Genomic DNA, 27,401 nt, shown 5'->3' with positions numbered 1-27,401 from the left:
GGAATTCCGTACTTTTCTAGCTTCAAACATAGCCGCAGTACAGGCTGCGCTACATACCAACAATAACCTTGGATCTAGCAGTACAGGAAATCGTGTAGGATGCACCTACAAAGAATTCACTGCCTGCAAACCTTTGGAATTTGATGGAACCGAAGGACCGATCGGATTGAAACGGTGGACCGAGAAGGTTGAATCGGTGTTTGCCATAAGTAAGTGTACTGAAGAGGACAAAGTGAAGTACGCTACGCATACCTTCACAGGTTCTGCGTTAACATGGTGGAATACCTATCTAGAGCAAGTGGGACAAGACGATGCGTACGCACTACCGTGGTCAGCATTCAAGCAGTTGATGAACGAGAAGTACCGTCCCAGAACCGAGGTCAATAAGCTCAAGACAGAACTTAGAGGGTTACGAACCCAAGGATTTGATATTACCACGTACGAAAGACGATTCACAGAATTGTGCCTATTGTGTCCGGGAGCATTCGAAGATGAGGAAGAGAAGATCGACGCGTTTGTGAAAGGATTACCGGAAAGAATCCAAGAAGATATAAGTTCACACGAGCCCGCCTCCATACAACAGGCATGTAGAATGGCTCACAAACTAGTGAACCAGATTGAAGAAAGAATTAAAGAACAGACTGCTGAAGAGGCCAATGTGAAGCAAGTCAAAAGAAAGTGGGAGGAAAACGGTGATAAGAATCACCAATACAACAACAACAGCAATTACAACAATAATCGCAACAATTATCCCAACAATCGCAACATCAATCGCAACTACAACAAACGGCCCAACAACAACAACAACAACAACAACAACAACAACAACAACAACAACAGCAACTACAACAATCATCCCAACAACAATAATAACCGCAACAACAACAACAATCAGAAGCAACTATGCCAAAGGTGTGAAAAGAATCACTCGGGGTTCTGCACCAAATTTTGCAACAAGTGTAAAAGAAATGGTCATAGCGCGGCGAAGTGTGAGGTCTACGGACCAGGGGTTAATAGAACAAAAGGAACAAATGGTGTCGGAACGAGTAATGGCGGAGCAAGTAGTGTCGGAGCAAGTTATGCCAATGTAGTTTGTTATAAATGTGGAAAACCAGGCCACATTATTAGAAATTGCCCGAACCAGGAGAACACGAATGGACAAGGCCGTGGAAGAGTTTTCAATATTAATGCGGTAGAGGCACAGGAAGACCCGGAGCTTGTTACGGGTACGTTTCTTATTGACAATAAATCTGCTTACGTTTTATTTGATTCGGGTGCGGATAGAAGCTATATGAGTAGAGATTTTTGTGCTAAATTAAGTTGTCCATTGACGCCTTTGAATAGTAAATTTTTACTCGAATTAGCAAATGGTAAATTAATTTCAGCAGATAATATATGTCGGAATCGAGAAATTAAACTAGTTAGCGAAACATTTAAGATTGATTTGATACCAGTAGAGTTAGGGAGTTTTGATGTGATAATCGGTATGGACTGGTTGAAAGAAGTGAAAGCGGAGATCGTTTGTTACAAAAATGCAATTCGCATTATACGAGAAAAAGGAAAACCCTTAATGGTGTACGGAGAAAAGGGCAACACGAAGCTACATCTTATTAGTAATTTGAAGGCACAAAAACTAATAAGAAAAGGTTGCTATGCTGTTCTAGCACACGTCGAGAAAGTACAAACTGAAGAAAAGAGCATCAATGATGTTCCCATTGCAAAAGAATTTCCCGATGTATTTCCGAAAGAATTACCGGGATTACCCCCACATCGATCCGTTGAATTTCAAATAGATCTTGTACCAGGAGCTGCACCAATAGCTCGTGCTCCTTACAGACTCGCACCCAGTGAGATGAAAGAACTGCAAAGCCAATTACAAGAACTTTTAGAGCGTGGTTTCATTCGACCAAGCACATCACCGTGGGGAGCTCCTGTTTTGTTTGTCAAGAAGAAAGATGGTACATTCAGGTTGTGTATCGACTACCGAGAGTTGAACAAACTTACCATCAAGAACCGCTACCCACTACCGAGAATCGACGACTTATTTGATCTACTACAAGGCTCGTCTGTTTATTCAAAGATTGACTTACGTTCCGGGTATCATCAAATGGGGGTGAAAGAAGATGATATTCCAAAGACTGCTTTCAGAACACGTTACGGTCATTACAAGTTTATGGTCATGCCGTTTGGTTTAACTAATGCACCAGCTGTGTTCATGGACCTTATGAACCGAGTGTGTGGACCATACCTTGACAAGTTTGTCATTGTTTTCATTGATGACATACTTATTTACTCAAAGAATGACCAAGAACACGGTGAACATTTGAGAAAGGTGTTAGAAGTATTGAGGAAGGAAGAATTGTACACTAAGTTTTCAAAGTGTGCATTTTGGTTGGAAGAAGTTCAATTCCTCAGTCACATAGTGAACAAAGAAGGTATTAAGGTGGATCCGGCAAAGATAGAAACTGTTGAAAAGTGGGAAACCCCGAAAACTCCGAAACACATACGCCAGTTTTTAGGACTAGCTGGTTACTACAGAAGGTTCATCCAAGACTTTTCCAGAATAGCAAAACCCTTGACTGCATTAACGCATAAAGGGAAGAAATTTGAATGGAATGATGAACAAGAGAAAGCGTTTCAGTTATTGAAGAAAAAGCTAACTACGGCACCTATATTGTCATTACCTGAAGGGAATGATGATTTTGTGATTTATTGTGACGCATCAAAGCAAGGTCTCGGTTGTGTATTAATGCAACGAACGAAGGTGATTGCTTATGCGTCTAGACAATTGAAGATTCACGAACAAAATTATACGACGCATGATTTGGAATTAGGCGCGGTTGTTTTTGCATTAAAGACTTGGAGGCACTACTTATATGGGGTCAAAAGTATTATATATACCGACCACAAAAGTCTTCAACACATATTTAATCAGAAACAACTGAATATGAGGCAGCGTAGGTGGATTGAATTATTGAATGATTACGACTTTGAGATTCGTTACCACCCGGGGAAGGCAAATGTGGTAGCCGATGCCTTGAGCAGGAAGGACAGAGAACCCATTCGAGTAAAATCTATGAATATAATGATTCATAATAACATTACTACTCAAATAAAGGAGGCGCAACAAGGAGTTTTAAAAGAGGGAAATTTAAAGGATGAAATACCCAAAGGATCGGAGAAGCATCTTAATATTCGGGAAGACGGAACCCGGTATAGGGCTGAAAGGATTTGGGTACCAAAATTTGGAGATATGAGAAAAATGGTACTTAGAGAAGCTCATAAAACCAGATACTCAATACATCCTGGAACGGGGAAGATGTACAAGGATCTCAAGAAACATTTTTGGTGGCCGGGTATGAAAGCCGATGTTGCTAAATACGTAGGAGAATGTTTGACGTGTTCTAAGGTCAAAGCTGAGCATCAGAAACCATCAGGTCTACTTCAACAACCCGAAATCCCGGAATGGAAATGGGAAAACATTACCATGGATTTCATCACTAAATTGCCAAGGACTGCAAGTGGTTTTGATACTATTTGGGTAATAGTTGATCGTCTCACCAAATCAGCACACTTCCTACCAATAAGAGAAGATGACAAGATGGAGAAGTTAGCACGACTGTATTTGAAGGAAGTCGTCTCCAGACATGGAATACCAATCTCTATTATCTCTGATAGGGATGGCAGATTTATTTCAAGATTCTGGCAGACATTACAGCAAGCATTAGGAACTCGTCTAGACATGAGTACTGCCTATCATCCACAAACTGATGGGCAGAGCGAAAGGACGATACAAACGCTTGAAGACATGCTACGAGCATGTGTTATTGATTTCGGAAACAGTTGGGATCGACATCTACCGTTAGCAGAATTTTCCTACAACAACAGCTACCATTCAAGCATTGAGATGGCGCCGTTTGAAGCACTTTATGGTAGAAAGTGCAGGTCTCCGATTTGTTGGAGTGAAGTGGGGGATAGACAGATTACGGGTCCGGAGATTATACAAGAAACTACCGAGAAGATCATCCAAATTCAACAACGGTTGAAAACCGCCCAAAGTCGACAAAAGAGCTACGCTGACATTAAAAGAAAAGATATAGAATTTGAAATTGGAGAGATGGTCATGCTTAAAGTTGCACCTTAGAAAGGCGTTGTTCGATTTGGTAAACGAGGGAAATTAAATCCAAGGTATATTGGACCATTCAAGATTATTGATCGTGTCGGACCAGTAGCTTACCGACTAGAGTTACCTCAACAACTCGCGGCTGTACATAACACTTTCCACGTCTCGAATTTGAAGAAATGTTTTGCTAAAGAAGATCTCACTATTCCGTTAGATGAAATCCAAATCAACGAAAAACTTCAATTCATCGAAGAACCCGTCGAAATAATGGATCGTGAGGTTAAAAGACTTAAGCAAAACAAGATACCAATTGTTAAGGTTCGATGGAATGCTCGTAGAGGACCCGAGTTCACCTGGGAGCGTGAAGATCAGATGAAGAAGAAATACCCGCATCTATTTCCAGAAGATTCATCAACACCTTCAACAGCTTAAAATTTCGGGACGAAATTTATTTAACGGGTAGGTACTGTAGTGACCCGAACTTTTCCATGTTTATATATATTAATTGAGATTGATATTTACATGATTAAATGTTTCCAACATGTTAAGCAATTAAACTTGTTAAGACTTGATTAATTGAAATATGTTTCATATAGACAATTGACCACCCAAGTTGATCGGTGATTCACGAACGTTAAAACTTGTAAAAACTATATGATAACATATATATGGATATATATATATAGTTAACATGATACTATGATAAGAAAACATATCATAAAGTATATTAACAATGAACTACATATGTAAAAACAAGACTACTAACTTAATGATTTTTAAACGAGACATATATGTAACGATTATCGTTGTAAAGACATTTAATGTATATATATCATATTAAGAGATATTCATACATGATAATATCATGATAATATAATAATTTAAAATCTCATTTGATATTATAAACATTGGGTTAACAACATTTAACAAGATCGTTAACCTAAAGGTTTCAAAACAACACTTACATGTAACGACTAACGATGACTTAACGACTCAGTTAAAATGTATATACATGTAGTGTTTTAATATGTATTTATACACTTTTGAGAGACTTCAATACACTTATCAAAATACTTCTACTTAACAAAAATGCTTACAATTACATCCTCGTTCAGTTTCATCAACAATTCTACTCGTATGCACCCGTATTCGTACTAGTACAATACACAGCTTTTAGATGTATGTACTATTGGTATATACACTCCAATGATCAGCTCTTAGCAGCCCATGTGAGTCACCTAACACATGTGGGAACCATCATTTGGCAACTAGCATGAAATATCTCATAAAATTACAAAAATATGAGTAATCATTCATGACTTATTTACATGAAAACAAAATTACATATCCTTTATATCTAATCCATACACCAACGACCAAAAACACCTACAAACACTTTCATTCTTCAATTTTCTTCATCTAATTGATCTCTCTCAAGTTCTATCTTCAAGTTCTAAGTGTTCTTCATAAATTCCAAAAGTTCTAGTTTCATAAAATCAAGAATACTTTCAAGTTTGCTAGCTCACTTCCAATCTTGTAAGGTGATCATCCAACCTCAAGAAATCTTTGTTTCTTACAGTAGGTTATCATTCTAATACAAGGTAATAATCATATTCAAACTTTGGTTCAATTTCTATAACTATAACAATCTTATTTCAAGTGATGATCTTACTTGAACTTGTTTTCGTGTCATGATTCTACTTCAAGAACTTCGAGCCATCCAAGGATCCATTGAAGCTAGATCCATTTTTTCTCTTTTCCAGTAGGTTTATCCAAGGAAATTAAGGTAGTAATGATGTTCATAACATCATTCGATTCATACATATAAAGCTATCTTATTCGAAGGTTTAAACTTGTAATCACTAGAACATAGTTTAGTTAATTCTAAACTTGTTCGCAAATAAAAGTTAATCCTTCTAACTTGACTTTTAAAATCAACTAAACACATGTTCTATATCTATATGATATTCTAACTTAATGATTTAAAACCTGGAAACACGAAAAACACCGTAAAACCGGATTTACGCCGTCGTAGTAACACCGCGGGCTGTTTTGGGTTAGTTAATTAAAAACTATGATAAACTTTGATTTAAAAGTTGTTATTCTGAGAAAATGATTTTTATTATGAACATGAAACTATATCCAAAAATTATGGTTAAACTCAAAGTGGAAGTATGTTTTCTAAAATGGTCATCTAGACGTCGTTCTTTCGACTGAAATGACTACCTTTACAAAAACGACTTGTAACTTATTTTTCCGACTATAAACCTATACTTTTTCTGTTTAGATTCATAAAATAGAGTTCAATATGAAATCATAGCAATTTGATTCACTCAAAACGGATTTAAAATGAAGAAGTTATGGGTAAAACAAGATTGGATAATTTTTCTCATTTTAGCTACGTGAAAATTGGTAACAAATCTATTCCAACCATAACTTAATCAACTTGTATTGTATATTATGTAATCTTGAGATACCATAGACACGTATACAATGTTTCGACCTATCATGTCGACACATCTATATATATTTCGGAACAACCATAGACACTCTATATGTGAATGTTGGAGTTAGCTATACAGGGTTGAGGTTGATTCCAAAATATATATAGTTTGAGTTGTGATCAATACTGAGATACGTATACACTGGGTCGTGGATTGATTCAAGATAATATTTATCGATTTATTTCTGTACATCTAACTGTGGACAACTAGTTATAGGTTACTAACGAGGACAGCTGACTTAATAAACTTAAAACATCAAAATATATTAAAAGTGTTGTAAATATATTTTGAACATACTTTAATATATATGTATATATTGTTATAGGTTCGTGAATCAACAGTGGCCAAGTCTTACTTCCCGACGAAGTAAAAATCTGTGAAAGTGAGTTATAGTCCCACTTTTAAAATCTAATATTTTTGGGATGAGAATACATGCAGGTTTTATAAATGATTTACAAAATAGACACAAGTACGTGAAACTACATTCTATGGTTGAATTATCGAAATCGAATATGCCCCTTTTTATTAAGTCTGGTAATCTAAGAATTAGGGAACAGACACCCTAATTGACGCGAATCCTAAAGATAGATCTATTGGGCCTAACAAACCCCATCCAAAGTACCGGATGCTTTAGTACTTCGAAATTTATATCATATCCGAAGGGTGTCCCGGAATGATGGGGATATTCTTATATATGCATCTTGTTATTGTCGGTTACCAGGTGTTCACCATATGAATGATTTTTATCTCTATGTATGGGATGTGTATTGAAATATGAAATCTTGTGGTCTATTGTTACGATTTGATATATATAGGTTAAACCTATAACTCACCAACATTTTTGTTGACGTTTTAAGCATGTTTATTCTCAGGTGATTATTAAGAGCTTCCGCTGTCGCATACTTAAATAAGGACAAGATTTGGAGTCCATGCTTGTATGATATTGTGTAAAAACTGCATTCAAGAAACTTATTTTGTTGTAACATATTTGTATTGTAAACCATTATGTAATGGTCGTGTGTAAACAGGATATTTTAGATTATCATTATTTGATAATCTACTAAAGCTTTTTAAACCTTTATTGATGAAATAAAGGTTATGGTTTGTTTAAAAATGAATGCAGTCTTTGAAAAACGTCTCATATAGAGGTCAAAACCTCGCAACGAAATCAATTAATATGGAACGTTTTTAATCAATAAGAACGGGACATTTCAAATATTACTTATATATATATTTGTATTTTTATAAAAGTAAACTAATATAGCGTTGAGCTTTGTTTGAAAAAGATTCCCTGTGGAACGAACCGGACTTACTAAAAACTACACTACTGTACGATTAGGTACACTGCCTATAAGTGTTGTAGCAAGGTTTAAGTATATCCATTCTATAAATAAATAAATATCTTGTGTAAAATTGTATCGTATTTAATAGTGTTTCGTTGTAAAATTTAATAGTATTATATACCACTCCGCTACCACATCAAGTATTTTTGGCGCCGCTGCCGGGGAACCTCTTAAAAGCCGGAAGCGCAACGCTAATATAAACAAAAATTTGTATATTTTTAAGATTTTGTTAAATATTTAAGTTTTATAAAGTTTCTTTATTTTTATATAAGTTTTATTTAAGTATTTTGTTTTTATTTAAAAACATATATAAAAAAAATTTATATAAATCTAGTTTTAAGATTTTTATTTATAAAATTATAAAGTGATTCTATTTTTATTTAAGTTTTAAATATAAGTTTTATTTATACACATATTTTTTTTTATAAACAGAAAAAAATTAAAAACAGAAAATAAAAAAAATAAAAAAAAAATAAAGAAAAACGCGTCGAATTTAAAATAACCTGTCAGCTGAATTTTGGAACCCCGCGAGTCGCGGGGTTTGAAGCTTTGAATACCGCAAGTCGCGGAGGGGACCTGACACACGAACAGGAAGCCCTATTCCTGCATTTATTACGGATTATTATTAATTATTATTATTATTAACCCTAATTATTATTATTATTATAATTAATTTTATTTTAACTTTTACTTTTTATTTAATTTATGTATTTAGTATTAATTAGTTTAATTAATTTGTAAAATTAGTAGTTTTAATAAATAAATAATATAAAAATAATATTTTTATAAAAATTGTACTTTTTACAACTTTTTATATATTTTTATATTTTGTCCCTTTTTAATCGCTTTAGCGTAACTTTTGTATTTTTAGCTCATATTTAGTTTTAAACTTAGTTTTTGCCATAGTTATTTTTACTCCTAGATTTTTAGGCTTTGCCGTAGAATTCCTTAAGTGCTTTTTCTTTAGACTAAGATTTAGGTGCTTTAGAATTTTGCGACGCCTTTTTAAGTTTTAGTTTCTTTTTAAGTTATTTCCATTTGGGATTTAGTTTTTCCTGTAAGCTTTAATATTTTTAGACACCTTTTACTATGTATCAATTATCATTTCAATTAGTAATTTCAATTTGCGACTATAATTTTAAGTTAGTTGTAGTAATAAGGTTAGGTTAGTCAAGTATTTTTAAGTTTTATAAGTTTCTTTTATTTTTCCGTCACCTTTTATTTTTAAACCATTTTTCTTTTTAGACATTTTTCCGACGAACTCTTTTTCTTTCTTATTTCTCGCTATTGTAGTTTTAGGACATAGATTTTTATTCTACTTCTTATCTAAATTTCTTAAAATTACGAAAATTTATTTTAAGTGGTTAAATTAATAGACATCAAAATTTTCTGGTTCGTAGTAATAGTTGGATTTGTACGTGGACCGGGTTATTGGAGCCAAACAGTCCTCAATTATATTGAGACCAAACGAATCCTGCCCCTCTGCTGCATCTTTTGGCTATTCGAAACGTGGGCAAAATCAGAAAAGTCTATTAATTGGATAACTTATTATAATTTTTCTTTCCTTTTTAAAACTAATAGGATATTCAGTGAATGCACCGAGTAAGACATTCACCACCTTTTGTACGTTCACCACCTGTAACTAGATCAAGACATTTAGCAAATATTACCGCCGTTGATTTTTCTTTAGAATCGTCATCCAGTCAACCAAGTACTTCAGTTCAAATTTCCGATAATCCATTTTTTGAACCCAACCTCACAATTGAGAATCCAGAGAATATTCAGGAACGGTTCGTAGATCCTGAACCATTAAACTTTCCTCCGAAACCACCAATCATTCAAACAGAGATTGTTGAGGAACGAACCATTAAATCAGAATCATCTAGTGATACCGATTCAACAAATTCAATTATGGAGAATCTGGAACCTTTAAGTATGGAAGACCGAATGAGAGCTAAACGCACTGGCCAAGGTCACGCAATTACTCATCCAGACATTAATGCGCCAGATTATGAAATCAAAGGACAAATTCTACACATGGTGACTAATCAATGCCAATTTAGTGGTGCGCCGAAGGAAGATCCAAATGAACATCTACGTACCTTTAATAGGATCTGCACACTATTTAAAATCCGAGAAGTGGAGGATGAACAGATATATCTCATGTTATTTCCCTGGACTTTAAAGGGAGAAGCCAAAGATTGGTTGGAATCGTTACCTGAAGGGGCGATTGATACATGGGATGTTTTAGTTGACAAATTTCTTAAACAATTCTTTCCTGCATCTAAAGCCGTAAGACTTCAAGCAGAAATTGTTACGTTCACACAGAAACCGAATGAAACTCTATATGAGGCATGGACAAGATATGGAAAGTTGTTAAGAGGATGTCCGCAACATGGTTTAGACACCTGTCAAATAGTACAAATATTCTACCAAGGATGCGACATCACTACAAGAAAAGACATAGATATAGCAGCTGGTGGTTCTATTATGAAGAAAACCGAAACTGATGCTTACAAAATTATTGATAACACTGCTTCCCACTCACATGAGTGGCACCAAGAAAAAGATATCATTAGATCATCTAAAGCAGCTAGAGCCGATTCTAGCCATGACTTAGATTCCATTTCCGCAAAGATAGATGATGTGGAGAGACGAATGGAAAAGATGACTAAGGATATTCACTCAATACGAATTAGTTGTGAGCAGTGTGGAGGACCACATTTGACAAAAGATTGTCTCAGTATTGAATTAACAATGGAACAAAGAGAGAATATTTCATACATAAACCAAAGGCCTGGAAATAATTATCAGAATAATTATCAACCGCCAAGACCGATTTACAATCAAAACCAAAATTATAATCGAAATATTCCATACAACAACCAACAAGGTCCTAGCAATCAACAAGTATCCAATAATACTTACAATCAGCAAAGACCGAATTTTCAAAACAAACCACCACAACAAACCGATGATAAAAAGCCGAATTTAGAAGATATGATGACAAAGCTAGTTGAAACTCAAACACAGTTTTTCACATCTCAGAAACAAACCAATGAACAAAATGCTCAAGCATTTAGAAATCAACAAGCTTCTATTCAAAATCTGGAACAAGAAGTGAGTAACCTAGCAAGGTTAATAGGTGAAAGAAAACCGGGAAGTCTACCTAGTGATACAAACGCTAACCCCCGGAATGAAACAGCTAAAGCCATTACCACAAGAAGTGGCACAACACTTAAACCACCTGAAATACCTGTAACTTCTGATGAAGCCATTCCTACTCCACAAGAACCACAACCTGATCAAGATAAGGAAAAAGAACCGGTAGTTGAAAAGATTAATGAAGATAACACAGCTAAGGCTAAACCTTATGTTAAACCATATCAACCACCACTTCCTTATCCGAGTAAAATGAAAAAAGAGAAACTTGAAGCCGAGCAATCCAAATTCTTGGATATGTTTAAACAGATAAATGTAAATCTTCCTTTCATTGATGTGATTTCAGGAATGCTTAGATATGCTAAATTCTTGAAAGATCTAATCTCAAATAGAAAGAAAATGGAAGAACTCTCGGCTGTTACTATGAATGCTAATTGTTCAGCAGTGCTGTTGAATAAGATACCAGAAAAACTATCTGATCCAGGAAGTTTCACAATTCCATGTTTTCTGGGTAGTCTTAGTTCAATAGAAGCATTGGCAGACTTAGGTGCTAGTATAAATCTAATGCCGTATTCACTATACACTAAACTAGACCTTGGAGAATTGAAACCAACAAGAATAAGCATACAACTAGCCGATCGATCAATAAAATATCCTAGAGGGATAATGGAGAACATGCTAGTTAAAGTTGGTACTTTAGTATTTCCAGTAGATTTTGTTGTTTTGGACATGGAAGAAGATTCTCAAGTTCCTCTCATATTAGGAAGACCATTCTTAAATACGGCTAAAGCAATGATAGACGTGTTCGGTAAGAAACTGACCCTAAGTATAGAGGATGAGAGTGTTACCTTTTCAGTTGATAGAGCAATGCAACAACCACAATCTGCAGATGATACATGTTATTATATTCAAACTATAGATGCACATGCAGAATTATTAGAAGAATTTCCAGAATTACAAGGAACAGGAGAATGCTCTTTAGGAGAAGGTAATGAACCAATTGATGAAGCTGAAATGTTAGCTACACTTATAGCTAATGGATATGAACCAACAACAGAAGAAATTCAAATGCTAAAAGAAGAAGACAGATATCGATATAAATCATCGATAGAAGAACCTCCGAAATTAGAGTTAAAGCCACTTCCAAACCATTTGGAATACGCTTATTTACATGGTGAATCTGAATTACCTGTAATAATATCGTCTTCTCTTACTGAAAATGAGAAATCACAACTCATTTCTGTGTTGAAAGCTCATAAACCAGCCATTGCATGGAAGATTCATGATATTAAAGGAATAAGTCCTTCGTATTGCACACATAAAATCCTTATGGAAGAAGGTCATAAAACGTATGTGCAACGCCAACGAAGACTAAATCCTAATATGCAAGATGTAGTTAAGAAAGATATTATTAAACTGCTAGATGCAGGTTTAATTTATCCAATTTCTGATAGTCCATGGGTAAGCCCAGTTCAATGCGTACCTAAGAAGGGTGGCATGATTGTCATTACAAATGAGAAAAATGAGCTTATTCCTACTAGAACTGTAACAGGATGGCGTGTGTGTATTGATTATAGAAAATTAAATGACGCCACCAGAAAAGATCACTTTCCCTTACCTTTCATAGATCAAATGTTGGAAAGATTAGCCGGAAATAGTTACTATTGTTTTCTAGATGGATTTTCCGGATATTTTCAAATTCCAATAGCACCCGAGGACCAAGAGAAAACCACATTCACGTGCCCTTATGGTACTTTTGCTTATAAACGCATGCCATTTGGACTTTGTAACGCCCCTGCAACCTTTCAAAGGTGTATGATGGCGATTTTTCACGACATGATAGAAGAATGCATGGAAGTTTTCATGGATGACTTTTCAGTCTTCGGTGATACATTTGAATCATGTCTAGCTAATCTTGAACGAATGCTTCTTAGATGCGAACAATCAAATCTAGTACTTAATTGGGAGAAATGCCATTTCATGGTTAAAGAAGGCATCGTTCTTGGTCATAAAATTTCAAAAGAAGGAATTGAAGTGGATAGAGCTAAAGTAGATGTAATTGCTAAACTTCCACATCCCACCAATATTAGAGGAGTTAGGAGTTTTCTAGGGCATGCCGGTTTTTACCGACGTTTCATAAAAGATTTTTCTAAAATTGCCACTCCTATGAATAAACTCCTAGAAAAGGATGCTCCATTCATATTTTCAGATGAGTGTATCAAATCTTTTAATATTCTTAAAGAAAAACTCACTAATGCGCCGATCATGATAACACCAAATTGGAATCTACCATTTGAACTAATGTGCGATGCAAGTAATTTTGCAATGGGAGCCGTTTTAGGACAAAGGATTGAAAAACGATTTCAACCTATATATTATGCTAGTAAGACGTTACAAGGAGCACAAACAAACTATACAACTACTGAAAAAGAACTCCTTGCTATTGTCTTTGCTTTTGACAAATTTCGATCATATCTCGTTCTAGCAAAAACGGTGGTCTATACCGACCATTCTGCTCTTAGATACCTATTTTCAAAACAAGATGCTAAACCAAGATTAATCCGTTGGATCTTACTCTTACAAGAGTTTGATATTGAAATCCGAGATAAAAGAGGAGCAGAAAATCTCGCCGCTGATCATCTTTCTCGTCTTGAAAATCCTGAGTTAGAAGTTCTAAATGAATCGGCCATACAAGACAACTTTCCTGATGAATATCTATTGAAGATAGATAATAATGAAATACCATGGTTTGTAGACTATGCAAAATACTTAGTATGTGGATTCCTTGAAAAAGGATTATCGTACCAAAGACGAAAGAAATTCTTCAGTGATATAAAACACTATTTTTGGGAAGATCCACATCTGTTTAAAAGTTATCCCGATGGAATAATACGCCGATGTGTATTTGGAGATGAAGCTAGTAAAATATTAAACCATTGTCACACAGGACCAACAGGAGGGCATTATGGGCCTCAACTAACAGCAAGAAAAGTTTATGAAGCTGGATTCTATTGGCCTACAATTTACAAAGACGCACACCTTCTTTGCAAATCCTGTGATGCATGTCAAAGGGCCGGAAAAATAAGTCAACGTGATGAAATGCCACAAAATGTCATCCAAGTATGTGAAGTATTTGACATTTGGGGTATTGACTTTATGGGTCCATTTCCAAAATCTCATAATAATCTATATATACTCGTAGCCATTGATTATGTATCTAAATGGGCGGAAGCACAAGCTCTCCCAACTAACGATGCACGAGTTGTAGTCAATTTTTTAAAACATCTTTTTGCAAGGTTTGGAACACCGAAAGCTTTAATAAGTGATCGGGGTACTCATTTCTGTAATAATCAACTTGAGAAAGTTCTTAAAAGATATGGAGTAACTCATAAAATCTCCACCGCATATCATCCACAAACAAGTGGACAAGTTGAAAATACCAACCGAGCTTTAAAACGTATTCTAGAGAAAACCGTAGGATCAAATCCGAAGGAATGGTCCATTAAATTGGAGGATGCACTCTGGCTTTTAGAACAGCCTACAAAACTCCAATTGGAACCACACCTTTTAGACTTGTTTATGGAAAAGCATGTCATCTTCCAGTAGAAATTGAACACAAAGCATTTTGGGCTTTGAAGACATGTAATCTTGATTTACATGAAGCCGGACGTCTACGATTAAGTCAACTAAACGAATTAGAAGAATTAAGACATGAAGCATACGAAAATTCGTTAATCTATAAGGAAAGAACGAAGAAATGGCATGATAAAAGAATCAGAAGTTCAAAAGAATTTAAAGAAGGAGACAGAGTTCTTCTTTTCAATTCACGATTCAAGCTATTTCCTGGAAAATTGAAATCAAGATGGTCTGGACCATTCATAGTCAAAAGAGTTTTCCCATACGGAACGATAGAATTAATAAATTCAAATGGGATTGAATTTAAAGTTAATGGTCACAGAGTTAAACATTACATACATGGTCCGATGGAATTCGACAATGAAGTTAATCACAATTTCGACACCACAGCTAACTAAATGTGGGGAGAATCAAGTCTTTAAAGGATAATATGTATTTCTGTTAGAGTTAGATTGTCTGTTTTCGTGTAGTTCTCGAAAATGGAACCCGAATGGTCTTTCCCTAGCAGACCCTAAAGAACTAGTCTTCTTCCCCCATTCTGAATTTTTATTTTTTTTAGGTTTTTACAAAATGAAGACTGCCTGTGAACTAAACCATGGTCTAATGCTACACGCTTTGATCACTAAAAGAAATAATGACATACTACCAAGTGAAATAGTATCAGTAATCAGAGAAAGAATGGACGGAGTTAGAAAAGAATCCAGATGCGAAGATAATAAGTTACAATTTGGTAAAGGAAAATCAAAATCCGCAGCGAAAAGAAGAGCACGACACCTAGAAAGATGTCACAAATGCGGAAAATGGTCACATGGAGGTAAATGTTCAAATAATCAAACCTATTCAAATACCGAATTTGTTACTTTATGCAGAGACGGACCGTTCATATGTTTAGAAGAAAAGACACTGAATGCTCGAGGTTACGCCTATGTAGCCATGGAAAACCAATTAAACCGACTATCTTATGAACGGGATAGATCATATAACTAAGAAATCTATTTCACAGGTATGTCTGTACAGTTTTTACTTTTATTTATTTTTATTTTTAACCTTTTGATAATAAACGCTAATTTGTTCGCTAAAAAGTATTAAATTGGTATTGAATAAAATTAGGTTTGGCGACCGAAATTATTGATATCATTCAAAAATTTATTACATCACTGCGAAATTTAACGTTTATTCTTAAGGTATAAATATCTTTAATCGATCAACACAAAATATTTCAAAAATTCGTCATGAGTTAAATTAGGTCTTGGAACCGAAATTACTTTACCGAAAAGAGGGGCGCATATTTTTGATAATATTTGATTGATTAAAGTGGGATAAAAAGACAAAAAGATTTTTAATTTTATTTTTACCATGTTTTTAAAATTAATATATAAATCTTAAATTAATATTGTAAACTTTGTAAAAACAATATTTTTAAAATTGTAAATATTTGAAAAATTAATATAAGTTTGGTATGAATTTATAATATGAATTTTTAAATTAAGTTTGGTGTGAATTTTTAATTTTTAAAATATGAATTTTTAATTTTATGCATTTCAAATTTTAAGTTTGGTGTGAAATTTTAATATTAATTTTGAATTTTATATTTAAGTTGTGTGAATTTTAAAAAAAAAACAAAAATTTACTTTATCTCATTAAGTTAAAATATGATTTTTAAAATTCGTCGTAAGTTGAAGACTAGGTCTTTGAACCGAAATTGCTTTACCCGAGGGAGGGACGAGAACTTTTATTATCATTATTTTTAATATTATTGAATTAAAGTATGCCAAAAACATTAAAAAACAAAAAAAAAATCTTAGCTTTTAAAACAATCGCTACAAAAAGACAAATTTTAAAATTTTGTCGAAGGACGGACTAGGACATCGATCCGAAACGACCTCGTCCTAAATAACAAGGGAAACAAAATTTTAAAAATTAAGTACTTAATTGTTTTATAAGATAATGATTATATAAAAAAAAAAATAGCAAACTCCGCGACTCGCGGAGTTTGAAGGGTATTTCACCGCGAGTCGCGGGAGTACCGGATTACAGAAAAAAAATAAAGAGCTGCAACAGCTCAGTTTCACACTCCACAACTCAAACAAACTGCGAAAAAACCCACGAAAAACCCGAAAAATACACCCCAAAATCACAATTTTTAACCGTTAATCACCAAATCTTTTACTAAAATCATGTTGAGAAGGATGCTATCTAGGAATTACTCAAGAAAAACGGTAAATTTCTACACCTAAACACCATTTAATCCGAAATTAGTGTTCTTGAGCTATTTTTTCCCCAATTTGATTTTGATGCTTTTTAGTGTAATTATGCTTAAATTGTTTATGTATTATGCTTGTATAACCTAGATTGATGCTGTTTAACATGATTAGAAGCCTTAAACTTCAAATTTTGAGTAATCTAGGGTTTGTGTTCTTGAGCAAATTTGGGGCTTTTTGATATAAACAGGTTATGGCCGATTTTTGTCATGAATTGTTGCTAAATTGAGTAGTGTAACATTTCTAGGTAGTTAAATGATCCAAACATTGAGCCTAAACATGATTTTGAGAATTAAAGTGGACTTTTTCAAGTCTAAAATTCATGAACTTGATTTTTGAAAGACAATGCCATTTGAAACTTGTTTAATTACTAGTAATGATTATTTTGACATATTATTTGAGTTGAATGCTTATGAACTTGGCGAACATTTTCGTATATGCTTATTTGAAAAAGTGTAGATTTGATAAAAATGTGGAAATAAGCTTAAGTTTGATATAAATTGATCATGTCATTGTAATTATTTTGATTGATGATTTTGCTGACACTAATGCATATTTGGATGCACAAAAATTGTGTTTGATGTGTTTTGCAGACTGAAAGGGGTGAATCTTCATCCCAAGCCCGCAATGCTCCTGCTGAGAATGTGGAACAACAGGAGGTGGATAACTACTACAAGCAGGATATACCTCATCCAGTCATGACCTTTTCTGATATGCACTTGGAAGAGTTGCACCCGAACCTGAGATTTGACAGACTTTGGATAGATTATCCAAAATATCAAAGGGGTTTGCATAGTCTTCATTCTAAGGTTGTTGAGGTACCGAGGGTCATAGAATGGGGACCCTTAGAAGCTGTAGAATTGGCCGGGCCAATTAGGGAATTACTTGTACAGAGGTATGGTAATTCTACTTTTAATGACTGGGTACGTTTATTCACCATGCGTAGACCTGTATATAAAGTATGGTGTGAAGAATTGTTATGTAGTATAGAGTTGAATGATCGGGTAGCTAGTTTAACCGATCGTTCTTTTATTAGATTTTTGTTAGGCGGTTCGATGCGCCACATGTCTTTACTGGACATGGCTCAGGCTTTACGTATATATACGCCTAAGGAGTTAGCATCTGCCGATTGTAGAGGATTGATACTAAACGGTAGAAAGATAGATGAAAATTTTGATACACACGGTGTGTGGAGTCAAATGACAAGCCATCACCGTTTCAAAGGGGGAAATTACTCTTATTTGGATATAGATAGAGCCGAATTAAGAGTGATTCATAGGTTTTTAGCCAATTCGATTACACAAAGGGGTAAGAACAAGGAAAAAGTAAATGAACAGGATTTGTTTTACCATATGTGTATTCGAGACCCACAAAGCGCTGTAAGTATACCATATTGTGTGGGTTATTATTTATCAGCTATGGTTTGGGGGATGCGACCGCATAGCATAATAGGAGGTGGTATTTTTATTACTTTGATTGGTGAATATCTCGGTGTGGATATAAGTCGGGGGGGATTATTAGTAGAAGAACCGGAACCCCGCGATACTATAGGTTTAAATGTATACCATGGTGCGAAAGTTTTGAAGAGGCGAAATAACGCCGCAGTACAATACCATGGTAGACATCCACAGGTGGAGAGAAACCAATAGCAAGGTAATGTAGGAGGGGGGGGAATGAGATGCAAGAAATGCAAAGGTTTATAGCTTCTCAGGAATACGAAAATGCTAGACAGAGAGCATTTGAAGATTGGCAAGTTCATCAGAACCAAATCATAGCTCATTGCCAACATATAGGTAGAAACTATATTCCTACACCGAAACCCATCTTCCCTCCCTGGTCTATAAAGATGCAGCCACCGTATCCTACGTATGACCCTGCCGAAGCATTCTATAGCACCTATGGTTATGCCTGGAACCCCTATTGGTACCAATATCATCCTTAGTTTACTTATTTTTTTTTTATTTTATTTTGTAATTTGTAATGATTGATACGTTTAATACTTTTGTTAAATATTGTAATAGTTTTTATAATTGTCTAACTTTTATTCTTAGATTTTAATAATTTTTGAATGTGGGGTAATATACCAAACTTCAAAAATATGTATATATGTTTGCAGTTTATCTTATGTACACAACATGGTAAAACAACGCATTTTTAAAGACTGACATTAAGTTCAGCAAAAGCAACTAATTTTGACGACAAGATGCAAAATATATGTGAAATAACAACAAGACGGAATGAACAAATGATGTGCACCATTTATCATTCACCAAACAAACGCCAATATATTTGGAAACTTTGGTAAAAATTTAATCATTTTCACACAAATCACCCTCAATAATTTAAATAATTACTAATTTCTTGCAAATGAGGGCATTGCAAGATCTTAAGTGTGGGAAGGGGTTAAATTCTTTCGGATTTTAAAATTTTTTACTTTATACACTTGGTTACCATTAAAAATACTAGTAAAGCAGTAGTTGTATTAGAATCTAGTGCTCTCTGATAATAAAGAACAGCCCTAATCTTATATGCTGACTACCCAATTCTAGTAAAATTTTTCAAAATTTTCAATTAAATGAACTCAAAATCATGTTTATACATATTTATGAACGATAAAACTAGGTTTTAACACCGAAATTATTGTTACCTCGGAAAGGACATAAATTGAGAAACAAACCAAAATGTTAAAATTCATTTAAAATGGAATAGAGGACGATAAAAAGGAAAATAAAAGCCAAGTGTGAGAAAATTTACCAAGTTATCTTAAACATATGTCACATATATCTGTAACAAATAACTGAAAATACTTTTGCTTTGGACTAAACTAAACTGTTTTACCCGATGAAAGAAAAGAAGAGATGGATCTACACGATGAATCAATTCCATCATTAAAAGGAAGTAAAGTCTTCCGAAAAAGAAACGCGCTTCTTGATTTAGGTCATGAAGTTGTCGTCCAGACCAGCTGTAGGTTGACGAAAAATCTAGAAAAGTCATCACTAAAATCAGCAGGAAATCCACGAACCTCAGCATTAAACAGGGTCGCCAAGTGGTCAGATTTATCCTAACCATGAGAAGGATTTATCTCGTACAATGGGGGGGCACCATGCAAATTAGCCGGATAAGACTAATGAATCAGATCCCCAGAAAGGATAATCTCCTTAAAGATTAAAAATCAGCTTTTAAGACTGATATTACTCAATCCTAGAGATTGACCTTAAAGATTGAGAATTCAAACTCATGGAATTCAATGATATCTAAACTCGAGCTTGAACGAGAAAATATTTTGATCAAAATTATAAACCGATTTGTTTTCTGAAAACCCATTTTCAATGCGTTCATTATCATTGAACGTAAAATCCTAGGAATTCACCTGGAATTCATTAGGTCACCTGAACTAAATCGGGTGTCAACCGTAAGAACGGTGGTTTCATAGTGGTCAAAGACAGGACCTTGTGCCATACCGAAAAATCATAAGGGTGAACTTTACTATTGCTCCTACCAAGGATAGTAATTGCGTCCGACACGTTATAGACCATAATTAAAAGCATGTCAGGGGACATTGCCTTAACAGTTGCTTGTTCAACGCTTTCCTTTACAACCGGACGGTAGTTTACCGAAAGGTAATATACGGGACAAGTAAACTGGACGTGTTGCTTTCCAAATACAAGGTTAGCAAGTGGGTGACACAAAACCATAAGTTTTGAGCTAAAATTTTCAAATCTGAAACCCACCAAACCCACAAAAATATTTTGCAAACACCGGTAAAGGGTTATTCCGGAAAACTTATCTAGGGTAAAAACTAGATTTAATTTCAAAAGATCAAATGTTTTCATAAAGATCCAATTTCCTTAATGGATCTAAATTTTTATAGTCATGTGGGACTGTAAACCATATCGTTACTACCATTGTTTATATCACCGTATAGAAATCACTGATGTACAAAGTGTGAAGAATAAAGAAGTGATTCTAGTATTTCAAGACGATATTGCTTGAGGACAAGCAACGCTCAAGTGTGGGAATATTTGATAATGCTAAAAACGAACATATATTTCATAGCATTATTCCTCAAGAAAGACAAGCTTTTAATTGCAACTGTTCTATTTACAAGTGATATTCGTTTAAATAATAAAAGGTGAAGACAAAAGACAGATTCGACGAATTGAAGACGCAAACGACCAAAAAGCTCAAAAGTACAAAAGACAATCAAAGAGGTTCCAATTATTGATAAGAAACGTCTCGAAATTACAAGAGTACAAGATTCAAAACGCAAAATACAAAATATAAAATTGTACGCAAGGACGTTCGAAAATCCGAAACCGGGACCAGAGTCAACTCTCAACGCTCGACGCAACGGACTAAAAATTACAAGTTAACTATGTATATAAATATAATATAATATATAATTAATTATATTAATTATATATATATATATATATTATATATATATATTATAAACCGTCGGTAAACAAAGAGCCAAACTCCTCTGAGCTGTAAAAGCAAACTCCGCGACTCGCGGAGTTTGAAGGCCAAAAAGGCCGCGAGTCGCGGAGACCCCAGTTTTGAAACTCCCTATAAAGCAAACCGAATTCTGATCATTTTCATCCATCTTTTTCTTCTTCTCCTCATACGTAAAATATATATATATATATATATTTATAATTTATATTTTAATTTTAATTATAATTCTAATAATAAGGGTATGTTAGCAAATGTTGTAAGGGTGTAAGTCAAAATTCTGTCCGTGTAACGCTACGCTATTTTTAATCATTGTAAGTTATGTTCAACCTTTTTACATTAATGTCTCGTAGCTAAGTTATTATTATGCTTATTTAAAACAAAGTAATCATGATGTTGGGCTAATTACTAAAATTGGGTAATTGGGCTTTGTACCATAATTGGGGTTTGGACAAAAGAACGACACTTGTGGAAATTAGACTATGGGCTATTAATGGGCTTTATATTTGTTTAAATAAATGATAGTTTGTTAATGTTAATATAAAGATTTACAATTGGGCGTCCCTATAAATTACCATATACACTCAATCGGACACGATGGGCGGGGTATTTATATGTACGAATAATCGTTCATTTAACCGGACACGGGAATGGATTAATAGCCACTAGAATAATTAAAACAGGGGTGAAATTATGTACAAAGGACACTTGGTATAATTGATAACAAAATATTAAAACCTTGGGTTACACTCAGTCGACATCCTGGTGTAATTATTAAACAAAGTATTAAAATCTTATTACAGTTTAAATCCCCAATTAGTTGGAATATTTAACTTCGGGTATAAGGATAATTTGACGAGGACACTCGCACTTTATATTTATGACTGATGGACTGTTATGGACAAAAACCAGACGGACATATTAAATAATCCAGGACAAAGGACAATTAACCCATGGGCATAAAACTAAAATCAACACGTCAAACATCATGATTACGGAAGTTTAAATAAGCATAATTCTTTTATTTCATATTTAATTTCCTTTATTTTATATTTAATTGCACTTCTAATTATCGCATTTTTATTGTTATTGTATTTAATCGCACTTTTAATTATCGTACTTTTTAATTATCGCACTTTATTATTCGCAATTTCATTTATCGTTATTTACTTCATGCTTTAATTTAAGTCTTGTATTTATTTTTAATATTTTACATTTGGTTTTAACTGCGACTAAAGTTTTAAAATCGACAAACCGGTCATTAAACGGTAAAAACCCCCCTTTATAATAATAATATTACTTATATATATATTTGTATTTTTATAAAAGTAAACTAATATAGCGTTGAGCTTTGTTTAAAAAAGATTCCCTGTGGAACGAACCGGACTTACTAAAAACTACACTACTGTACGATTAGGTACACTGCCTATAAGTGTTGTAGCAAGGTTTAAGTATATCCATTCTATAAATAAATAAATATCTTGTGTAAAATTGTATCGTATTTAATAGTGTTTCGTTGTAAAATTTAATAGTATTATATACCACTCCGCTACCACATCAAGGGGTATAAAATAGTATTAAATTTACTACGAAAATACTATTAAATACGATACAATTTTACACAAGATATTTATTTATTTATAGAATGGATATACTTAAACCTTGCTACAACACTTATAGGCAGTGTACCTAATCGTACAGTAGTGTAGTTTTTAGTAAGTCCGGTTCGTTCCACAGGGAATCTTTTTTAAACAAAGCTCAACGCTATATTAGTTTACTCTTATAAAAATACAAACATATATATAAGTAATATTATTATTATTATAAAGGGGGGTTTTTACCGTTTAATGACCGGTTTGTCGATTTTAAAACTTTAGTCGCAGTTAAAACCAAATGTAAAATATTAAATAAATACAAGACTTAAATTAAAGCATAAAGTAAATAACGATAATGAAATTACGAATAATAAAAGTGCGATAAAATAAACTTGCGATAATTAAAAAGTAGGATAATTAAAAGTGCAATTAAATACAATAATTAAAATAACAATAATTAAATACAATAATTAAACTTGCGATAATTAAAAAGTACGATAATTAAAAGTGCAATTAAATACAATAACAATAAAAATACGATAATTAGAAGTGCAATTAAATATAAAATAAAGGAAATTAAATATGAAATAAAAGAATTATGCTTATTTAAACTTCCGTAATCATGATGTTTGACGTGTTGATTTTAGTTTTATGCCCATGGGTTAATTGTCCTTTGTCCTGGATTATTTAATATGTCCGTCTGGTTTTTGTCCATAACAGTCCATCAGTCATAAATATAAAGTGCGAGTGTCCTCATCAAATTATTCTTATACCCGAAGTTAAATATTCCAACTAATTGGGGACTTAAACTGTAACAAGATTTTAATATTTTGTTTAATAATTACACCAGGATGTCGACTGAGTGTAACCCAAGGTTTTAATATTTTGTTATCAATTATACCAAGTGTCCTTGTACATAATTTCACCCCTGTTTTAATTATTCTAGTGGCTATTAATCCATTCCAGTGTCCGGTTAAATGAACGATTATTCGTACATATAAATACCCCGCCCATCGTGTCCGATTGAGTGTATATGGTAATTTATAGGGACGCCCAATTGTAAATCTTTATATTAACATTAACAAACTATCATTTAGTTAAATAAATATAAAGCCCATTAATAGCCCATAGTCTAATTTCCACAAGTGTCGTTCTTTTGTCCAAACCCCAATTATGGTACAAAGCCCAATTACCCAATTTTAGTAATTAGCCCAACATCATGATTACTTCGTTTTAAATAAGCATAATAATAACTTAGCTACGAGACATTAATGTAAAAAGGTTGAACATAACTTACAATGATTAAAAATAACGTAGCGTTACACGGACAGAATTTCGATTTACACCCTTACAACATTTGCTAACATACCCTTATTATTAGAATTATAATTAAAATTAAAATATAAATTATAAATATATATATATGTTTTACGTATGAGAAAAGAGAAAGATGGATATATAAATTGGATGGATACAGAGTGCAGAGAACGAGGCCTTTTATAGGCGAAATATAGATTTGAATTTTCATTTATGACCCCTGAACTATGCTCAATTAACAACTTTTTATTATTTAATATTATTCTTATTATGAATTATTTAAATATTATATTTTATTCTTGTGCATAGTTGACTCGTAATTTTTACACCGTTGCGTCGAGCGTTGAGAGTTGACTCATGTCCCGGTTCCGGATTTTCGAACGTCCTTTCGTACTATTTTATATCGTGTACTTTGCGTTTTGTAACTTGTACTTTTGTCATTTTTAGACGTTCTTCCTCAATAAATTGAACCTTTTGAATTGTATCTTGTACATTTGAGCCTTTTGGACCTTTTTGTCTTCAATTCGTCGTTTTCGCCTTTTGTCTTCGCACTTATTTAAAGTAAACGAATATTACTCGAAAATGGAACAATTGCAACTAAAATCTTGTCTTTCTTGGGGAATAATGCTATGAAATATATGTTCCTTTTTAGCCTTATCACGTCTAGACAATTGAAGATTCACGAACAAAATTATACGACGCATGATTTGGAATTAGGCGCGGTTGTTTTTGCATTAAAGACTTGGAGGCACTACTTATATGGGGTCAAAAGTATTATATATACTGACCACAAAAGTCTTCAACACATATTTAATCAGAAACAACTGAATATGAGGCAGCGTAGGTGGATTGAATTATTGAATGATTACGACTTTGAGATTCGTTACCACCCGGGGAAGGCAAATGTGGTAGCCGATGCCTTGAGCAGGAAGGACAGAGAACCCATTCGAGTAAAATCTATGAATATAATGATTCATAATAACCTTACTACTCAAATAAAGGAGGCGCAACAAGGAGTTTTAAAAAAGGGAAATTTAAAGGATGAAATACCCAAAGGATCGGAGAAGCATCTTAATATTCGGGAAGACGGAACCCGGTATAGGGCTGAAAGGATTTGGGTACCAAAATTTGGAGATATGAGAGAAATGGTACTTAGAGAAGCTCATAAAACCAGATACTCAATACATCCTGGAATGGGGAAGATGTACAAGGATCTCAAGAAACATTTTTGGTGGCCGGGTATGAAAGCTGATGTTGCTAAATACGTAGGAGAATGTTTGACGTGTTCTAAGGTCAAAGCTGAGCATCAGAAACCATCAGGTCTACTTCAACAACCCGAAATCCCAGAATGGAAATGGGAAAATATTACCATGGATTTCATCACTAAATTGCCAAGGACTGCAAGTGGTTTTGATACTATTTGGGTAATAGTTGATCGTCTCACCAAATCAACACACTTCCTGCCAATAAGAGAAGATGACAAGATGGAGAAGTTAGCACGACTGTATTTGAAGGAAGTCGTCTCCAGACATGGAATACCAATCTCTATTATCTCTGATAGGGATGGCAGATTTATTTCAAGATTCTGGCAGACATTACAGCAACCATTAGGAACTCGTCTAGACATGAGTACTGCCTATCATCCACAAACTGATGGGTAGAGCGAAAGGACGATACAAACGCTTGAAGACATGCTACGAGCATGTGTTATTGATTTCGGAAACAGTTGGGATCGACATCTACCGTTAGCAGAATTTTCCTACAACAACAGCTACCATTCAAGCATTGAGATGGCACCGTTTGAAGCACTTTATGGTAGAAAGTGCAGGTCTCCGATTTGTTGGAGTGAAGTGGGGGATAGACAGATTACGGGTCCGGAGATTATACAAGAAACTACCGAGAAGATCATCCAAATTCAACAACGGTTGAAAACCGCCCAAAGTCAACAAAAGAGCTACGCTGACATTAAAAGAAAAGATATAGAATTTGAAATTGGAGAGATGGTCATGCTTAAAGTTGCACCTTGGAAAGGCGTTGTTCGATTTGGTAAACGAGGGAAATTAAATCCAAGGTATATTGGACCATTCAAGATTATTGATCGTGTCGGACCAGTAGCTTACCGACTTGAGTTACCTCAACAACTCGCGGCTGTACATAACACTTTCCACGTCTCAAATTTGAAGAAATTTTTTGCTAAAGAAGATCTCACTATTCCGTTAGATGAAATCCAAATCAACGAAAAACTCCAATTCATCGAAGAACCCGTCGAAATAATGGATCGTGAGGTTAAAAGACTTAAGCAAAACAAGATACCAATTGTTAAGGTTCGATGGAATGTTCGTAGAGGACCCGAGTTCACCTGGGAGCGTGAAGATCAAATGAAGAAGAAATACCCGCATCTATTTCCATAAGATTCATCAACACCTTCAACAGCTTAAAATTTCGGGACGAAATTTATTTAACGGGTAGGTACTGTAGTAACCCGAACTTTTCCATGTTTATATATATTAATTGAGATTGATATTTACATGATTAAATGTTTCCAACATGTTAAGCAATCAAACTTGTTAAGACTTGATTAATTGAAATATGTTTCATATAGACAAATTGACCACCCAAGTTGATCGGTGATTCACGAACGTTAAAACTTGTAAAAACTATATGATGACATATATATGGATATATATATAGTTAACATGATACTATGATAAGTAAACATATCATTAAGTATATTAACAATGAACTACATATGTAAAAACAAGACTACTAACTTAATGATTTTTAAACGAGACATATATGTAACGATTATCGTTGTAAAGACATTTAATGTATATATATCATATTAAGAGATATTCATACATGATAATATCATGATAATATAATAATTTAAAATCTCATTTGATATTATAAACATTGGGTTAACAACATTTAACAAGATCGTTAACCTAAAGGTTTCAAAACAACACTTACATGTAACGACTAACGATGACTTAACGACTCAGTTA

The sequence above is a fragment of the Rutidosis leptorrhynchoides genome, chromosome 11, assembly GCF_046630445.1.
Source record: "Rutidosis leptorrhynchoides isolate AG116_Rl617_1_P2 chromosome 11, CSIRO_AGI_Rlap_v1, whole genome shotgun sequence".
NCBI classification, from domain to species: domain Eukaryota; kingdom Viridiplantae; phylum Streptophyta; class Magnoliopsida; order Asterales; family Asteraceae; genus Rutidosis; species Rutidosis leptorrhynchoides.
Note: the sequence above shows the minus strand (reverse complement) of the source record.